The following is a 20,805-nucleotide window of genomic DNA, read 5'->3' as shown; positions in this document are numbered from 1 at the left end:
TATATTTTACATACATATCATATTTCTGTCCAGATAAATCATATTTCAGGGGTTCAATAGCAAAGTGTTGCTTTTGGCTACCATATTGGACATTACAACCTGAGAATTCTATGAGAAACATTGGTGTAGTACAGAGAATGTTGACTCGTGGTAGGACGATTATCAGATTTTGGCTTTGTTACTTATTAAATGAGCCTGAACAATTTATTCAATCTCTCTTAGCCTTAGTTCCTTTATGTATACAAAGTTTTTGCAAGGATTAGAGTTGACTGTATTACACAGTTTCTGACATGGTGTTCATTTACTTAAAAAAAATCAATGTGGACATGACCCAAGCTACACCAATGTCTTGCACAATACCTGGATTTTAGAGTCTGTATATTGTAACCATTTATTGATCACATAAGCCATTATGCTATTTGTTTTGCAAGGAATATTAAATATGAAGTCTACCTTTAAGAAGATTGGTCCCAGGGCTTCCCTGGTGGCGCAGTGGTTGAGAGTCCCCCTGCCAATGCAGGGGACACGGGTTCGTGCCCCAGTCTGGGAAGATCCCTCATGCCGCGGAGCAGCTAGGCCCGTGAGCCATGGCCGCTGAGCCTGCGCATCTGGAGCCTGTGCTCCGCAGCGGGAGAGGCCACAACAGTGAGAGGCCCACGTACTGCAAAAAAAAAAAAAAAAAAGAAGATTGGTCCCAGAATGATGGCCATATAAATACTTAGTTTTTATAATATAAATCAAATATCACTTAATGATATCATATAAGTTAAAAAGCTGTCTTACAGAGGAGTCATTAACTATTCCTGGGAATATCAAGGTAAGCTTCATACAGATGCTTTTTCAACTGTATCTGAAAGGAAGAGAAGTTACTAGATATTCAGGGGTGATGGAAGGGAACCATAGAAAGTTAAATAAAGTGCGTGAAAGTCATGGAGGAATAAAATTCCTTGTAAAATATGAAGAAATTTTAGTTTTGCAATGGATAGGTGTTAGGGGCTTCATGTTTGTGTTCCACCCCACCAAAAATTCAAATGTTGATACCCCAACTCCCAATGGAATGGTATTAGGCTATGGGGACTTTGAGAAGTAAATACATTAAGGTGAAGTCATGAGAGTGAAGCCCCCCTGATGGGATTAGTGTCCTTGTAAGAAGGGAAAGAGACTGAGATTTTCTTTACTCTACAGCTTATGAGGATCCAAGAAGAAGATGGCCATCTGTGAACATGGAAGGGGGTTCTCACCAGACATTGGATCTTCTGATATTTTGGTCTTGGGTTTCCCAGACTCCAGAAATGTGAGAAATAAATATTTAATTATAAGCCATCCAGTCTATGGTATTCTTGTTATAGCAGCTTGAACTGAATAAGAAAACAGGACACAGAGAATATTCATAAAGTGGGTGAATATGGACCCACTTTGGGTCCTAGAAAGGACCAAAGGAGAGCATTAGGATTCATAGAGTGCTCTTGGTACCCGCTCCAAAAAGCTAGTACTTCCTCATTTTTCCTCATCTTAATAAATGGTATCACCAAATACCTATTTCTTTAATATTTCTCTTTCCCTCATTCTTCAGCTTGAATCTATGTATAAACCTATTGCCTTTCTACCTCTGAAATGTATTCTGTCAGTGCAGCACTCCAAGCCACTTACTACTTTCCTAGACCACTGAAAAAGCCTAACTGATCTCCTTGCCTCCACTGTTGTCTTCCTGTAATCCAATTTCTTCACAGAAGAAGAAGAATGATATTTTTTTAAGTAAATCAGAATCTCTTAGCTCCCCTTCTTTGACCCCCAATGGCTTTCTCTTTCATTATGTTCCAAAGGGTCCTACATGATCTGGCCTACCTCTTTGACCTAATCTCGTTTTACTCTCCCCTTGATCACACATTATTTAGATGCACTGTCTTTATTTTATTTTATTTTTTTAGTGTCACTGAGTACTCTAAGCTTTTTTCTACCTGGGCTTTTACTATTGCACTTTCTTCTATCTAGGTCGCTCTTACTTCTATCTTCAATAACGGGCTCCTTCTAATCTTTCAAATTCTACCTAAAAATCACTTTCTCCGAGATACCTTCCCTGACTATTCAGGCTAAAATACCCTGATGGTGAAGTCATTTTCTATTTTATTACACTGTTATTTCATACTAGTTCTTACTGCCATCTTAAATTGTTTTATTATTATTATTATTTACTCATGTATTTTCTTTCCTTTCCATTAAAATATAAGCTGCTCGAGAACAAAATCTTGTCTGTCTTGTTCATCATTGTATCCTGAATATCATCCTTGTGCTTTAGCAAAAGGCAGACACTCAGTTAATGCTTGCTGAATGAATGGATCTTTTTCCCCACATGTACTATATTCTCTCTAGTAGTATTTCATGTATTACGAAGGAAAATGGATGTGAATGTATTAATCTAGTGTTTTATCAGGTATAAGGGATATTTGGTTATAAGAGATAAGAGAAAAAAAAAAGCCACACTGTACTGCTATAGCCAATGAATTAAGCAAAGGATTTGATAGAGGGGGCAGGGGGAAAGGTCTGTTTCCTCAATTCATGGTCATTCATCTTCCAAATAGTTTCTTAAATCTTAATGCAGAAACTTCAGTAACTAAAAATATTGGTTGTGATACCAGAACTGAATTGAATATTCTGTTTCTTTTTGAAATCAAAACATTGCGAATGTTTGCAGTAGGTAGTTAAGGCAGTATTTTGACTGTGAATTCAGTTGGCTCTAATTGTTATTTTCCTTCTATTAGTGTAGGACTTTAGAAATAGATCTAATCCTGTTAAATAATAATTGCTTACAGACTTTTTATATGTATATATATATGTGTGTGTGTATATATATATAATGGAAGATGTTTAAAAAGGTTAATATTCCCTCAATAAGGAATATATTGTTATAAAATGTCATTTAGATCAGCTCTAATAAGTAACCAACTTGAAAAACTCAGAAAGGCATAAAAAAAAGTATACTTAAATAATTATAATATCATTACAATCAACGTTTTGTTATGTTTTAGAAGATTCTCATTAACCTTTTTGTCAAAAGCATTTCTAAGAACTCAGAAAAGCATGTTGAAAAACATGTTTGTTGCCATTAACACCATTTGCCCAGCTATGTATCTCTAATATATGTCTGTATTTCTTACATAGGTTGTTTCTAATTAGTTAGGGGTAGCTGATTTAATGATGATTCCCATACAAAGTCATAACACTTGGGTGCTTTTCACAATATAAAGGCCCTTTCATGTTTAATAAGTGAAAAACTAAAAGAAATACATTATGCAGTCTATAATAATTAATTATCTGGAGCTCACAGGAATCTTCTCCTACATTCTCTATATTCTTTTTTTCATTCTTTTTCCAATGGCTTTCACATGATGTTGTTGTATGGCTTTGGTTTCCTCTCTTAACCCCTAATACGAATGGATGTTTATGTAGGGCTCTCATGACACCATTTACTCCGAGTTTTCTTCCTGATCCTCTAGCTATTCTCCTTCACCTTGACTGTAAATGTGGAATTTATTAACACTTTCATCTAGGTCTTCTTATAACTCTCAGTTGTTTTATTTTAATGATTGAATAGCAAATAGAAGCCATAACTTGGAAGCTCTCTCTTCTTTTCACCCATAAATCGATCTATACTTGCCCCTGTCATTTTCTTCTATCCTCCTGTTATGATAAACAAAGTGCACTTCATTTTACCAAAGTCCATTCGCTCCGTTTTTACCTTTGTGAGGACTTTATTTCTTAAATTATCCTTTCTCTTCGGATTTAACAGTCTTTCTTTTTCTGACAGATTAGTCCCCTCAGATTACATATCTCACATTAGAATCTTTCAACTAAAATATCCGTGACCCTCAGTTTTTCCCTACTTAGTCAAACTGCTGAGTTTTCATCACACAGTCTCAACATCCTCAACACTAGTCATTTTTCATCTCCTTACTGTTCAGTTTCCATCATCACTTTATTTAATCTGCTCTTGTCAACATCAAAATATTTGTTACTCATACACTGTACCTTTTTTTTTTTTGGCGGTACGCGGGCCTCTCGCTGTTGTGGCCTCTGCCATTGCGGAGCACATGCTCCGGACGCGCAGGCTCAGCGGCCATGGCTCACGGGCCCAGCCGCTTCGCGGCATGTGGGATCCTCCCTGACCGGGGCACAAACCCGTGTTCCCTGCATCGGTAGGCGGACTCTCAACCACTGCTCCACCAGGGAAGACCACAATGTACCTTTTTATCCTCATCTTGCTCTTCTTCACAATAGTATTCAATATGAAAAGACACTCTCACCTCCTCTCTTCCTTTGGCCTCTGTGATTGTACTCCTTGTTTTCCTTCTCTCTCACTAATCGCTCTTTTTCAGATTTTTTTTATTGTCTTAGTTTCTCTTTGATTTAAGAACTCATTTGGATCTAATTCTCTTTCTTTTCAATCCTGTCTTCGAAGCATTTGCCATCATTTCCACGAATTTAAAACACATGCTTTGGCATGGAGGCCTGCATCTTGAAAGCAGATCTTTTCTTGGACTTCAACCTCACATTTACAAGAGATGCTTAACATCTCTACTTCACTATTTCACAGACATCTACTTAACATATCCAAAATGTGACCTTCAATTTGTTTCTTCAAGAAGCCTTTTGGTATTCCCCATTGCTCTGTTTCACCACTTACTAAGATACCTGAGGTATCTTGATTTTTTCCCCCTTCTCTTAACAACTTGCCCTACTTCTTCATATAAACCTTAGGATGATCTATGAATTTTTATCTTCATACTATCTCTTAATTCCTTGTACTTCTTTTCTTGTATCCTCTTCCACCTCTTCATCCAGGTCATCATTATGTCTTGCCTGTGTTTCAAAACAACTTTTCTCCTGTTTGTACTGTTTTACTTCCTCAATTGATTTTACTACAAACCACAAAGTAATATTCATAGTATTTAAGTCAAATTACAAACTCACATGCCTAACACTATTACATTTTTATTGCATTTAGACTAAAATCTCAACTCCTCATGATAACCTACAATACTACACATTATCTGGCATGAACCTAGCCCTCGAACTTCAGCTTTGCCCTTTCCCTTGGCAATCCCATACCCTCAGTCATGATGGCCTTTCTTCATTTACTTGAATGGGCCATGTTATTTTTCACCTTGGAGATTTTTGGGGGTGTTTACCCCCACTTATTTTGGAATGCTCCTAACCCAGGTTTTAGTATGGCTTGCTCCTGTTCTTTATAAGTGATCCCATAACTCAGTGACTGGCATCACCAGTCATTCAGTTCTGCAAGCAAGAAATCTGGTCTCATCATTGAAACCCTCTTCTCATATGTCACTCAGACCATCATGCATTCAGCATCACATTCCTAATTTACTTTCTAAATGCTTTCTTTTAGGTAAGAATGTACACAGAGAACCCTTTTAAGAATTTCCTGGTCGTTAGCAGGGGAGTAGGGTAACCATGATAATCAGGTATGTATGTCCGGGAAGGAAAGATGAACATTGTGGACTTAAGGCTGCAAACTTCAAAAAGGATATTTGAAAGGGATTCTATGATGGGATAGCAGTATTTGTACAGGGAGCATATGTGTATAGAGGTTAAAGAGCTTGTCCAGGAGAATGAAACATCAAGGACATCTATTGAAATTATTACTATTACTATTCTATCAGACTGATAGAATTTCACATTCTGTTGATTGTGGAGGGGCTCGCTTCAGCATCAGCATCTACCTTAGCCCTTCCTCTAATCATTCCGTTGTCTACTGTGCATCCAGAATGGTCTTCTCAAATCAGAAAACCACCACCAGCACCACCACCTTTCCAAAATCCTGTCAATGGATTACCACTTACCTTAGACTAAAAGGCCGAAATTCTTAGCAGGGCTATTAGACCTTTCTGCCTCTGAAGCCTCATCTCCCAAACTCTCCTCTTCAACTTTTTTTTTTTTTTTTCTATAGCCATACTAATCTTTTAGTTACTCAGATTCACTGAGCTCCTTTTATCTCCTCAAGTTCAACTCTGGGAAATTCTGCCTCTTCTACTTGGAAGGATCTTTTCTCACCTCTTTCCCTAATTAACTGCTATTCATCATTCAATTCTTAGTTCAAAGGCCACTCCTATAAAGTCATTTATCCAGGATTAGGTCAAATTCCCCTACTATTGTCATGACTTTCTGTACTTTCCTTCTTACCACTCACCCTAAATCTAAAGGACAGTGTCTATTTTGGTCTTTATTGAATCCTCAGTCGCAGGACAGGGTCTGGCAGATATTATTTAAGAACTCAATAATTATTTGTAAAATAAAGTGACATAATGAAAGAGACGAAAAAAAGAAAAATATTTCAATTTTTGAGAAGTAGAAACTTAGTAAAGATAAGGCCTTGGAATAGAGTTATTCCTCTCATCCTCAGTCTAATTCTTCCCACATTTCACCAATTCCTGATTACCTTGATTTCTCAGGTCATAAATGTCCTGGGATCTCAATAGAAGCAGAAGAAGTATAGACATACCTCAGAGATATCGTGGGTTCAGTTCCAGATCACCATAATAATGTGAGTATCTTAATAAAACCATTCACAGAAATTTTTTGGCTTCACCAGTGCATGTGAAAGTTATATTTATAGTGTAATCTGTTAAGTGTACAATAGCATTATATCTTTCAAAATGTACATGCCTGTTTGAAAAAATACTTTATTGCTAAAAGAGGCTCTCATCTGAGGCTTCAGTGAGGCATAATAGTTTTACAGTAATAGCATCTAATATCACTGATCGCAGATCACTGCAATAAACATAATCATAATGAGAAAGTTTGACATATTGCGAGAATTGCCAAATGTATGACAAAGTAACAAAGTGAGCAGATGCTGTTGGAAAATGATGGCTTTAAACTTGCTCTTTGCATGGTTGCCACAGACCTCCAATTTGTAAAAAGTGCAATATCTGCAAAGCACAGCAAAACAAGGAACGAGATATGCCTGTATTTGACAAAATTCAACATTCTTCTGTCAACAAATGAAGTATAGAAGGAATGTACCTTAACATAATAAAAGTCGTACAGGACAAGCCCATGGACAACATCATACTGAAAGGTGAAAAGCTGAAAAATTTTCCTTTAGTATCAGGAACCTCACCTCTCCTCATTTCTATTCAAAATAGTATGGGAACTTCTAGCCAGAACAATTAGGCAAGACAAAGACATAAAAGACATACAAATGAGAAAGGAAGAATAAACTTGTCTCTGTTTGCAGATGACATGATTTTATATATAGAAACTCTTAAAGGCTCCAGCAAAAATCTGTTAGAATTAATCAACAAATTCAGTAAATTTACAGAGGACAAGATCAACATGAAAAAATCAATACAATAACAACAAGCTATCAGAGAATGTAAGAAAGCAATCCGATTTACAACCGCACCAAAAATAATAAAATACTTAGGAATAATTTAACCAAGGGAGTGAAAGATCTGTATGCTGAAAACTGTAAGACATTGAGGAAAGAAATTGAAGAAGACGTAAACCAGTGGAAAGATGCCTTATGTTCTTGGATTGGAAGAATTAATATTGTTAAAATGTCCATACCACCCAAAGTGATCTATTATTGACAGTGTAATCCCTGTCAATATTCCAATAGCATTTTTCACAGAAATAAAATTCAATCTTAAAATTCCCATATGGAATCACCAGAGACCTTGAATATCCCAAGTCATCTTGAGAACGACAAAGAAAGCTGGAGGCATCACACTTCCTTATTTCAAACTAAATTTCAAAACTACAGTAATCAAAATAGTATGGTATTGACCCAAAACTAGGCAACAGAGCTCAGAAACAAACCCTCACACATATGGTCAAAAGATGTTTGCCAGGGGTGCCAATACCCATCAATGGGGGAAAGATAGTCTCTTCAATAAACGGTGTTGGAAAATCTGGATATCCACATACAAAATAATGAAACTGGTCCCCTGTCTTACATCACTGAAAAAATTTTATTTGAAATGAAAGACTTAAATGTAGAACCTGACACCATAAAACTCCTAGAAGAGAACAGGAAAACGCTTCAGGATATTGGTCTCAGCAGTGATTCCATGTATATGACACCAAAAATCACAGACAAAAGAACCCCCAAAATAAACAAGGAGAACAAGATCAAACTAAAAAGCGTCTGCATAGCAAAGAAAACAGTCAGTAAAATAAACAAGGCAATCTATGGAATGGGAGAAAATATTTGCAAACAGTGTATCTGTTAAGGAGTTAATATTCACAATAGATAAGGAACTCTTACAACTCAGTAGCAAAAAACCCAAATAACCCAATTTTAAAACGGGCAAAGGACTGAGTGAACATTTTTCAAAGAAGACATACAACTGGCCAGAAGTACGTGAAAAGGTGCTCAACATCACTCATCATCAGGGAACTAGCAAATCAAGACCACAAGATATCACCTCACACGTGTTAGGATGTCTATTATCAAAAAGACAAGAGATAACAAGTGTCGGCAAAGATGTGGAAAAAGGTAACCCAGGTATACTGTTGGTAGAAATGTAAATTGATACAACTATTATGGAAAACAATATGAAGTTCCTCAAAAAATTAAACGTAGTACTACCATATGACCAAGCAGTCCCACTCCTGCGTATAAATTCGAAAGAAATGAAATCAATTACTCAAATTGATATATGCACCGTCATGTTCAGTGCAGTATTACAATAACCAAAACGTGGGAACAACCTAAATGTCTATCAGCAGTGAATGGATAAAGATAATGTTATTTGTCAACTTGAAGGGCATTGTGCTGAGTGAAATAAGCCAGGCAGAGAAAGACAAATTTTGTATGGTATTACTTACGTGTGGTGCGTTAAAAAATTAGAGCTGAACTCATAGAAAGAGAGTAGAAATGGTAGCTGTCAGGGCCTGGGGTGGGTGGGGGGTGGGCAAATGGAGAGATGTAGTCCACAGGGTACAAACCTTCAGTTATAAGGTGAATAAGTCCTGAGGATCTACTGTACAGTGAGGTCACTATAGTTGATAATATGGGATTGTACACTTGAAATTCGTTTAGAATAGATTTTAATAGTGCTTACCAAAAAATAATTTTAAAAAAAGGAGTTAACTATGTGAGGTGATGGATATGTGAACTAAATTGCTCTTGGCAATCACTTCATAGTGCTAATGTTATATCTAATCATCACATTGTACATTTTAAATATATAAAGTTTTATTTGTCAATTATTCTTCAATAAAGCTAGAAAAAAATCATGAGGAAGTCAAGTACCTTGACAAAACCCCATCACATTTCTAGGATTTTCAAACCATAAGAGCTGTCAACTCTTTGGTACACTATACCCTTATTATGTCAACCAAGTACTCCTAAACAGGCAAAATGATGCCACATGGTCTGGGTATAATACACTTGAAATCTATTTTTTCTTTGTTCACAGTATTTTCTAATCCTTTTCTCATGTGTAATAACTTGTTAACACTTTCTTCCTTTAGATGTTTCATTTTATCTACAGAAGTAATTCTGTCTATGAATACTGAGTTATTTCTCTTCTCATGGAAGGGAAAGTAACTATTTGTGTTGAAGAATTATTATTTGTGATTAGACTTTCATTTGTAACTCAAAACTGAGCCAACAAACACCATCATAGAGTATGACGGATAACAGAATGATTGGGACATTAGCTCATGCCTTTGCAGAGTAATCTCAATATTATGATGATCAGGATCATTTTTTATTATCATTCAGCTTCCAAACAGAGTGCCCCTAGATGCTGAACCAATATATGATAAAAGCTTCCAAAAAGACACTTATGTTCAATAAACCAAATCTCTAAAGAGATTACTTTCTGTGGTATGTAGAGATAAGTCAGATGGTTTTTGCAAAGGATAGAAAAGTCTTCACGTATTTAAACCAAAGTTTTTAGAACATTTGCATTTTGTTCTTATGGCTGTATCAAAGCAGTTTCCTTCCTTCCAATATGAAAGTGTGTGGAAAAAATTTCAGGGTCTTTATTCAGGGCTAGTTCAATTGACTTAAATTTTCTTCTCTTTTGTTTCCCACTGCAAACCTCTTAAATAAAATAAGTTTAGAGATAAAGGGAAAAACATCTAGATCCATCAGATGTAGCTTAGAATTTGTTGCAGAAAATTATAAAGTTTTAGAAGAAATCATTCAAGGGCTCCAATAAAAACAATACTTCAAAACTTCCAAAAAGACACTTATGTTCAATAAACCAAATCTCTAAAGAGATTACTTTCTGTGGTATGTAGAGATAAGTCAGATGGTTTTTGCAAAGGATAGAAAAGTCTTCACGTATTTAAACCAAAGTTTTTAGAACATTTGCATTTTGTTCTTATGGCTGTATCAAAGCAGTTTCCTTCCTTCCAATATGAAAGTGTGTGGAAAAAATTTCAGGGTCTTTATTCAGGGCTAGTTCAATTGACTTAAATTTTCTTCTCTTTTGTTTCCCACTGCAAACCTCTTAAATAAAATAAGTTTAGAGATAAAGGGAAAAACATCTAGATCCATCAGATGTAGCTTAGAATTTGTTGCAGAAAATTATAAAGTTTTAGAAGAAATCATTCAAGGGCTCCAATAAAAACAATACTTCAAAAAAAAAAAACAGAATGGAAAGTGATATATTAAAAGACCTTTAAAGGTCTTTCACAAGAAATTGAACATATCAGATGGGCAGATGTGCAGTCTGTTTGCTCTTTTTGTCCTTTGAACATAGACTCTGGGGAAAAAAAAAGTGTGAGTAAGAGCCACTCACATAATTTGTTTTTAGGTAGAAATGGGTGTCTTGAAAGGGTTTAGGTACAAAGAGCACCATTTACACAAGAATAAAAGGTAAAATATGTATTATTTCCCTATAATAGCAAATCTGCAAAATCCAACTGATATTTTGGGATACTTTTCAAGGTCTTATTTGTTATAAAATGATTATATGTGCATCAATTCAATGAATGGACATTTTGGAAACACTTATTATTTAGTACTTATTATTTAGTACCACCACACAGTCTCTTTCATTCCTCTGTGCCTCTGTCACTACTTTTCTTCTTGGAATACTCCTCCCTCTTTTCTCCTCCTTACAAATCCTCATCTATATATATCAAGCCCTTCCTTTTCCACAAAGCTTTCTCAACCATTTCAGAACAGGCATCATTTTCCTCCTTTGAAGTCAAACACCCTACTACCCATACTTCATTATGCATACTGTTACAATATTTTCCTCTATTTTTATTAATGTATCACATAGTTCTCCTTTGCTCTCACAACTAGACTCCTACTTAAACATGGGTAACATGTTTCAAAGTACCTAAAAGAGTCCTATGCACTTAATAAACATATGTTGGATTGATTGATATGCGCTTTCATTGTAAGCTACAGAATTTACTTTGAAGCTCAGTTTCCTCACCTGTAAAATTAAAGGAATATCTACTGTTTTAGTCTGATGTATTAAATGAGAAATTGTATATAATATACTAATCATTATTTCTGCCTAAACGCATATTGGAAACGCATATTTCTTCATGTTCTCAATAAAGATGTGTTTCTTATTCTTAGTGCTGAGGTCTGTCAGCCTAGTACTCTCCTAAAATCGAATTCAAGGAAGAAAGAAAATCACAGAGCATTGGAACTGGAGCAGAAAGTAACATTCAACTCTAATTTGAACTCTTGCCAGGGTCAGTCTGTGTGTCCTTAGCTGTAAAAGTCAGTTGACAGAAAACCTCTCTGTCTTGAGTTTAGTACGTCTAATTCAGTTCTAGGTCATAGGATCTGTAGGAATGCCTCTATCAGAAACGTCAACCTTAGCTTTGTATATTATCTTCCATGTGCTATAGGGCCGCAAGTAAAGATTAAGTAAATTCTGTAGCTTACAATGAAAGCGCATATCAATCAATCCAACATATGTTTATTAAGTGCATAGGACTCTTTTAGGTACTTTGAAACATGTTACCCATGTTTAAGTAGGAGTCTAGTTGTGAGAGCAAAGGAGAACTATGTGATACATTAATAAAAATAGAGGAAAATATTGTAACAGTATGCATAATGAAGTATGGGTAGTAGGGTGTTTGACTTCAAAGGAGGAAAATGATGCCTGTTCTGAAATGGTTGAGAAAGCTTTGTGGAAAAGGAAGGGCTTGATATATAGATGAGGATTTGTAAGGAGGAGAAAAGAGGGAGGAGTATTCCAAGAAGAAAAGTAGTGACAGAGGCACAGAGGAATGAAAGAGACTGTGTGGTGGTACTAAATAGATTAGTTGATTAGTGAGTCTGCAGAGGGAGATTTATGGGATATGAGGGGAAAATAGGTTGGATAGGTAGAAACAGACTAATATCAGAAAAACACACTTTCTGTCAAGGCTTTCCTAATAGATTTGATATATCGATACCAGCAATGGCATTTCTGACTATGTAGAAGATCACTTTCTATGCAAGACCTTTATATGTTTCCGTGGGGAAATTCTAGGAACTATCATTCCTTAAACTGATAGTAATACAGAGTTAGTTTATTAAGTTTTAGGTTACATTAATTTTGTGGTCTGCTTCACTCCTCCTACTAGCCCCGAGCTGTGTAGTTTAAATGAAACTGAATTCAACACTTGTAGTCCACTTGCACATAGGTCTGCCAATCTTTGAATCCTTTCAGATTTGTGTAAACCTACATCTGTCAATCCTCACTCCAGGCTACTATTGTCATGTGTTGAAATCACTGATTTTGAATGACAACCTACTTCCTGCTTACTATTTTTATATCACTGGGGATGGAAATAACAGAACTATCCCTTGATTTAACTGTCAGTCCAGTGACACCTCAAGCATACTATAACATTTTACAAAGCCCCTCAATCTGCCAGAAATGGATGGTTTTAGTAATATTGCTGGCTTTGTAGAAGATGAAAGTTTAGCTACGAAATGTTTTCCTTTACCAAAATGAGTATTAATACATTAAAAAAAATTAGAATAGAGACTTACATCCAGCAAAACGCTCCTCCAATGAGAATAAACTTAAAATTTTTTCATTTGAGAAGGAAAGGCATTATTTAGTATAAAGCATTTTCTGCTTTATAGTCTAAAGATACCAAATTAAAGAAGAAATTGGTATACATTTTTTGTTGTTAGAAAAAAACAAAGGGGAGAAAAATTAAAAGGACTAATATCTATACAGAAATTTTTCTGAGTAAAAGAAAATATTTTGTGTAAATACAGTTTCATGTTATAGAGGTTTAATTTTAGAGGTACTATATGGAAACATTTTCAGTGTGCAGCCTTAGAGGTGTCGCTACATAAGAGTCCATCTTCCCAGGTCCTGGGGTGAAACTTACTGAAAAAGCAAACAAAAGTGTAAGGAAGATACAAATCAAAACGATTACCTTTATTTAAAAGCTAATAATGTAAGAGACTAGTTTTTATCAGCGGGCGAGCGGCATTCTTAATAGTGAACCTAAGAATTAGATCGACATTTACATTCAAGAGCCTGAACTGGAGCAGGGCTCCCCTGGACGGGGCAGAGCCTCTCTAGAAGAAAAAAGCAGAATACCTGTATCAACCAACAAGAGAAAGAGAAGGAGCTGGGCTACATGTGTGCAATATTTCCTTCCAAACTCCTCAAAAAGACTTTACCCACTTCCTCTAGTGAGTGAAGTGGCAGAGAGACGCCAGAGCGTTCGGTATGTGTAGCTATTCCTCAAAATAGAAAAAGAAGATGAATAGAGAAAAATAATCTCCTTCATACTTTTTGGTGTTTTGAAAGGACAATAAGTATGTTGTGTAAAAGTCAAGAGTTTTAAAGAAGAAAAAGAATATGAGAAAATAACCTCAATTATAGTTTCTTTCTATATATTTTCACTGTTCCTTGCTAGTGACACAGTAATAAATATTCAGAGCTCTCTCTAACAGTTCATTTGCTCTGGAATTCCTATCCATGCCCCATGATTGTCTTTGATTTTTCTCCCCCTTTTGGAGCCTTCCTACCCTTATGCAACATTTGGTCATGGAAAACTCAGAAGAATAGCATCCCACAATTTTACAATTTTACTCTCACAAGTTCTTCCATTAAAACTTTTTTTCTTTTTGTTAACTCATCTCAACCAGTAACATGTTTGTGTCTCGAAGGACATACTAACTTCATTACAGTAAACGTAAAAGAGGGTTTACTGGGGAATGTTACAAACACAACACATATAATGCTTCACAGTTTCATTAATCCACAAACAGTGATGCTTTGGCTGGCACATGTGGACTGGGTGACCACAGAAAGTGCTCAGCAGACATAGACCCCCACTTCCCCAATGCAATATAAATATGGGAGGGAGCAGCCAATAAGTGGCTTTCTTAGAAAATATGGCTTCTGAGTCCAGCCTCTGGTATTCCCTGTTCTTCCATTGAGCTCACTCAGACCTGTGGAGTCAATCTTCTTAGTAAGCTATCAAAAGAAAAGAGGAAATGAGTCCTCAAAGAAAATAAAATTTATCCCTTCTTACTGCCTCAAAAACTTAGTAGGGAGGGCTTACCTGGTGGCGCAGTGGTTGAGAGTCTGCCTTCCGATGCAGGGGATATGGGTTCATGCCCTGGTCCGGGAGGATTCCGCATGCCGTGGAGCGGCTAGGCCCGTGAGCCATGGCCGCTGAGCCTGCGTGTCCGGAGCCTGTGCTCCGCAATGGGAGAGGCCACAACAGTGAGAGGCCCGCGCACAACAAAAAAACAAAAAACCAACTTAGTAGGTGTTAATGGCTTAATATATTGATAGTTTATAATAACTGAATTAAATTTTAATGATTATTTTAAAAAACCTCCTGGAGATAATGTCTTAACTCAGAAGTGTGATTGCAGTGGTAGGAATATCTAACAGGGAGGATATGTAGGTAGATTCTGAGCAGTCTTCCAACCGCCAAATGTCAGTCACTGACTACCACGTCACTTTCCACTAGAGGGTAAAGAATGCTCTGAGTGTCAGAATCTGACATAATCTACTTACACAAAAGCTGAAAAGCTGCGTGGAAGTATGTTTGTTTTCTATTTAGCAGTAACATACATATTCCACAGATGTACTCTTATGAGTGCAAATGAGAGAATGTTTCATTTCCTCTCTCAAGGGTACACTTAACAAGGAGCTAAGATCTTTTCAGTTGGCAACGTTTAACATGGGACATATTCTGGTAAAGGCATGGCTAAATGAGTGATAAGAACACTTACTTTTTATAATGTGATTAGGTTGTGGAGGAAAGGGATATTTCCTCTATGATGCATCATTTAGCATAATTATTGATTATTTTTTAGCTATTTATATGTGGATGTAATTTGGGTATACAGAAACAAATTACTTTTAAGAGTAAGGAGAAAATTTGTAATTTTCTAGGTAGGATGACTGTGTAGTCACATAGGTCACAAACGTGTTTTTTAACTTATCAGGACAATCCCCTCCCCCTGCCCCTTTTAAAATCAAAACCTCCTGTGGAAAATCAATGTATAAAACTGATAATGAGGCTCCTCTCTTTGGAATTGCAGTGGGATGTTTGGGAGCTGGATTGCCCGCCCTCACCTCCTCCCTCCTTGTCCAGGACCACTTGAAAGCATCTATAGAGGCATGATATATTGCTTTTAAACTTAAGTACAGGAAGAAATTTTGTAAATGTTATATTTTGATTTTTAAATTCAATACCTTCTGTGGAAAATGTTTTTGAGACCTTTAAAAGTTACAGTGTTCGAAAGAATATTATGAAATAATCTGTTATATGTCAAAATGTTCTTAGTATTTTTAACAGCTGCATTTTTATACAATATATTATGTTGAAAATAAGTGGAATGTAATTCACAGGGAGTGTGAAAAGCTGAATAGTTTTCAGCTGCAATAATGCTGCATAATCAAGAAACTCAAAATCTTGGGAGCTTAAAACAACAAATGCTGAATTTTCCTGCTCCGAGGTCTGTAGGTTGTTGGAGACAGCTTGGCTTCATGATGTCGTTTACCTGGGCTTGACTTCAGACTGTGAGTTAAAGTCATGTCTGATCCATTTTCTTCAGTCAGTGGCCGCTCAAGGTATGTTCTTTTCATGATGCAAAGCAGAAATACAGGGACCAAGTCTTGTCATGAAAGAACATTTAAAGCCTTTGCTTGCCTCAGTGTGAAAATATTCCATTGATTAAAGCAAGACACATGGACAAGCCTAAGAGCTCTATTAGTGGCTTTGAGTAAGAAGTAATGCCATTTGAGTAAGCAGATATACTCTGTATACTCTAATAGGAAGAACTGCAAAGCCATATGGCAAAAGACACGCATGTATATTTCTTTAGCATTGACAAACTACAGAATTTGGAATAATAATCCAGACCAAAATTATCAAAGGCAAGTACAGACAAAAACCAAACTCAACATTTATCATGGACACTTCAAGACAAATAGGGTATACTAAATCCACAATGTACTTATTAGGCAACATACTTACAAGTACATGCACACTTTCCACTACCATAATTCTAAGATTATGTAGTTTCCTTTTATAGTTAATTATTATAGTTAGCAATAACTTTTTGTGATAATTCCTTCCAGGATATTATCCACATGAGCCAGAAGATTCCAACATGTGCATGAGATGAGTATTTATTGTTCATCCCTGCCAAGCATCCCCTCCTCCTTTAGTGGTAACAGTACATAAGTTTCCTGGTAAGAAACCACACAGAGACCATGTTTCACCCATTCTGTTAAGGCACAGTTAGCCTTATTTCTCACCTGCAGGGGTAGGCATGTGATCTATTCTGGAACAATCAGGACATTCCATTCCCTTGTCGCAATGTTTGGTTCAGGGGTGGGTTTATACGCCGAGCCAGACCAATTAAGAGTCAGTCTTGAGTCTTTGGCTTACACTGTTGGGAAAGAGGTGCTTACTTTTTTCTCTGAGTTTACCAGTCTGCTGGGAAGTAAGCTTGACACTGCATTTGACCAGTTTTGCCACTGTGTGGGAAAAGCCTGCCTGAGAATGAAGCCAAGACACTGGAAAGCAGAGCCAAGAGATGGAGACAGAAAATGTCTTGAGGTTTCTTTGAGCTTTTAATTCTAGTCCAAAGCCATCTGTATCCCTTAACTTCCCAGTGACAAAGCAACAAATTGTTCTGGATTGTTTTTGTCACTTGAAATCCAAAGCATTCATACTAAAACCTATGCTTCTTTTTGCTCTGCAGTCTCTCTCCAAAATTCTCTTTTTCTGGACTCACTTGTCATATCACTTTGCTAGTACACACATGACCCCTCATTTCAAGGGTCATGTACTCCATGTCATCTAAATGTTTCACTATATCCTGGACTCATACTTAATTCATTTGTTATTTCTCCTGAAAGTGCAGATTTGCTGAATAAAAGGGGTTCTTTAGCCAATAACTTTGTTTCCTCAGTTAGGTTTCATATCAACTCTCTGGTCTCAGTGAAGATGTGTCTGAAGATTCATATGTTTCATTGTATGTCTCAAACTCTGACTCCACCCATTTCCTGTGGCATTGAAAGCTTGCCCTCAAAGTCTTCCAGATTCTCTGTCTGGAAGATGTGATGCCATATCTCAGACATGATTGTATTCTCCTGAACCGTGTGGCACCAGCCATCTTCCTCCTTTATATTGTGGCTTCCTTGATGCCTGCTAAGCTACCATGTGAAACTGTCTTTTGACTAATATAGACCACCAGCCCCTTCCCGGCTGATGCAGATTATCCTTGTGCAGAGACCATGCTGTTGAGGCCACACTTCCATGCCAAAGCTGCTGTTAGAGCTCTTTAGTGCCAAAGTCTTTTTCTGTTTGGGAAGAATCTCTTTCATGCAACACTATGTTGCATGTCGCAGATCAGTGTTGCCTTTTAATTCAAATGTATCACAAAGAATTTCAGAGTATATGCATTTGTTCCTTCTTCAGACTTTAGCAATCACTCTGTGGGAATTTGACCACAATCCATCTGAGAGACAGAGGCATTAGAGGACTCAGACTCCTCCCTCCTTTCCCTTAACCATTTGATCAGGTTTTGCCTTTATTTCTTTATGAGTTCTTTCTTCAAGGTTTCCTGATTTCTTGGGAAAGAGAGAGGTCTTGTCTCTCTCAGTCCTTTTTTATTGGTTGAATTGTATCATCATTACAGCTTCTGATCATGTTGAGAATCCCTCCACAAAACATTTCTGACTGGATACACTGTGCTCATGGATTTTTATGGACATTAAATTTACAGTCTGAATTCTACGATACCACTCCATTATCTCCTCTTATTCTTAGAAAAACAACAAACAAATACATCACTGTAAATTAAGATCACAGAACCTCAACACTTAAATAGAATGGAGCATACCCTGTAGCCAGGCAGAAAAGCAGAAACACTTTAGAATTCTCAGTGGTTCCATCATTCACTGTTAGAAATTATAGCGCTATTAGAATTATTTTAATCATTGGATGTATTCTTTGTTTCCTTTTTTGATTATCTGGAATTATCACTCCAGACTCACTTTGGCACCTAACCCTGCTGCAAACCTCCTGCCCAACCTACCTATAAATCATTCTACTGAGAATAGACTTGTTGCTTCGCTTAGTTACCGTAATGTATTTACAAGATTAGCAATACAACTTAAATGCATCAGTGCTTATATTTTGAAATATGCCTTATCTCAGTACTGTGATCATTAGCACTTAAGACCTTACCGTATCATATATGAACTCAAAGTCTTTCACAGTGACACTGCTTTTGATGGTAAAACCCACAGTTTCCAAAACATCCAGGACATCAGGAAAGACGTTCTGGTACAACACCGTCACCGAGGGGTTTGCTCAGATGTTCTGTGGTGCAGTGGTGGACTGAATGAGTCTAAAGATCTTATGTCTGGTCAGATTTGGGTCCTGTGATTATGTCCTAATGGAATAGAAGCCACAGAATTACCTTCTCTAAACTTAATGTCTTGATGTAGCTAATTTTCTATGGTTGTACGTTTTATTAATATCTACCCACCTCAGAATAAAATGTCATACTGAAATTTCTTTTTTTATTTTTTCATTTAAAATTTTTATTTATTTGTTTGTTTACTTATTTATTTATTCATTTTTGGCTGCACTGAGTCTTCGTTGCTTCACCTGGGCTTTCTCTAGTTATGGCGAACGGGAGCTACTCTTTATTTATCTATCTATTTATTTATTCATGTTTGGCTGCATTGGGTCTTTGTTGCTGTGCACGAGCTTTCTCTAGTTGTTGCGAGCGGGGGCTACTCTTCCTTGATGTGCATGGACTTCTCATTTATTTATTTGTTTGTTTACTTATTTATTTATTCATTTTTGGCTGCACTGAGTCTTCGTTGCTTCACCTGGGCTTTCTCTAGTTATGGCGAACGGGAGCTACTCTTTATTTATCTATCTATTTATTTATTCATGTTTGGCTGCATTGGGTCTTTGTTGCTGTGCACGAGCTTTCTCTAGTTGTTGCGAGCGGGGGCTACTCTTCCTTGATGTGCATGGACTTCTCATTGCACTGGCTTCTCTGGTTGTGGAGCACGGGGTCTAGGCACACGGGCTTCAGCAGTTGTGGCATGTGGACTCAGTAGTTGTAGCTCACGGGCTCTAGAGCACAGACTCAGTAGTTGTGGCTCATGGGCTTAGTTGCTCCGCGGCATGTGGGATCTTCCCAGACCAGGACTTGAACCCGTGTCCTCTGCATTGGCAGGTGGATTCTTAACCACTGTGCCAGCAGGGAAGTCCTCATATTGAAATTTCTTAATTTCTTAAGGCAGAAACTTAAATAACTAAAAACTTTGGTTGGGACTGAAACCAGAACTGAATTGAATATTCTGTTTCTGTTTGAAATTGAAACATTACAAATGCTTGCACTAGATAGTTAAGACAATATTTTGACTGTGAAATCAGTTGGCCCTAATTGTTATTTTCCTTCTATTAGTGAAGGACTTAACAAAAAGATCTAATCTTAGTTAAATAACACATGATTACAGACTTTGTAGATATATATAATGCCAGATGTTTAAAAAGGTTAATATTCCCTCAATAAGGAAAACATTGTTATAAAAGGTCACTTAGATGGTATTGCTGGGAGATTTTATGGATGTTCTTCACCTGTTTAACATTTTTATTGATAGTTCTTTTCAGATTACAAATAAACAGTTTGTGCTCTAAGTATGTATTCATGTTAACATTTACATTGTAAAATATGCTTCTTACAGGAATACAGTTTTACTTTACTCTCCCTTTTATCACACACTGTTTAGCTGTGCTGACTCTGTGTGTGTGTGTGAGAGAGAGAGAGAGAGAGAGAGAGAAAGAGAGAGAGAGAGAGTGACAGAGAGACTTGAGTATTCTAAGCTTTTTCCTACCTTGGGCTTTTACTATTGCACTTTGTTCTATCTAGATTTCTCTTTCTCTGATCTTCAAATAACTAGCTGCTTCTAAACCTCCAAATTCTAGTTGAAAATCACTTTCTTGAAGATACCTTCCCAGACTATTCAGTCTAAAATACCCTGATGGTGAAGTCATTTTCTATTTCATTACACTGTTATTTCGTATTAGTTCTTATTGCCATCTTGAAGTGTTTTATTATTATTATTATTATTATTAACTCATGTATTTTCTGTTTTTCCACTAGAATGTAAGCTGCTCAAGAATAAAATCTTGTTCATCTTCTTCATCATTGTATCCTGAGTATCATCCATGTACTTAGCAAAAAGCAGGCACTCAGGGCTTCCCTGGTGGCGCAGTGGTTGAGAATCCGCCTGTTGATGCAGGGTACACGGGTTCGTGCCCCGGTCCGGGAAGATCCCACATGCCGCG

At 36.8% G+C, this 20,805-nt stretch overlaps 1 protein-coding gene across 2 annotated transcripts in view; it reads left to right on the top strand.

Annotated features, from left to right (window-relative positions):
* Window positions 1-1,207: 1,207 nt before the first annotated feature.
* LOC102984370 (pancreatic alpha-amylase) overlaps window positions 1,208-20,805 on the top strand; it is a 126,932-nt gene continuing 107,334 nt past the window's right edge. Inside the window, exon 1 of one of the 2 annotated variants that reach the window (XM_055084399.1) lies at window positions 1,208-1,294. The gene's annotated coding sequence lies outside the window, so the exon portion shown is untranslated. Of the gene's footprint in view, window positions 1,295-6,474; window positions 6,560-20,805 lie in introns of those variants that run through there. The other variant, XM_007105740.3, reaches the window with a different exon arrangement.

The sequence above is a fragment of the Physeter macrocephalus genome, chromosome 4 (assembly GCF_002837175.3).
Source record: "Physeter macrocephalus isolate SW-GA chromosome 4, ASM283717v5, whole genome shotgun sequence".
Taxonomy (NCBI): domain Eukaryota; kingdom Metazoa; phylum Chordata; class Mammalia; order Artiodactyla; family Physeteridae; genus Physeter; species Physeter macrocephalus.
Note: the sequence above shows the minus strand (reverse complement) of the source record. Positions and strands in the feature narration are given on the sequence as shown.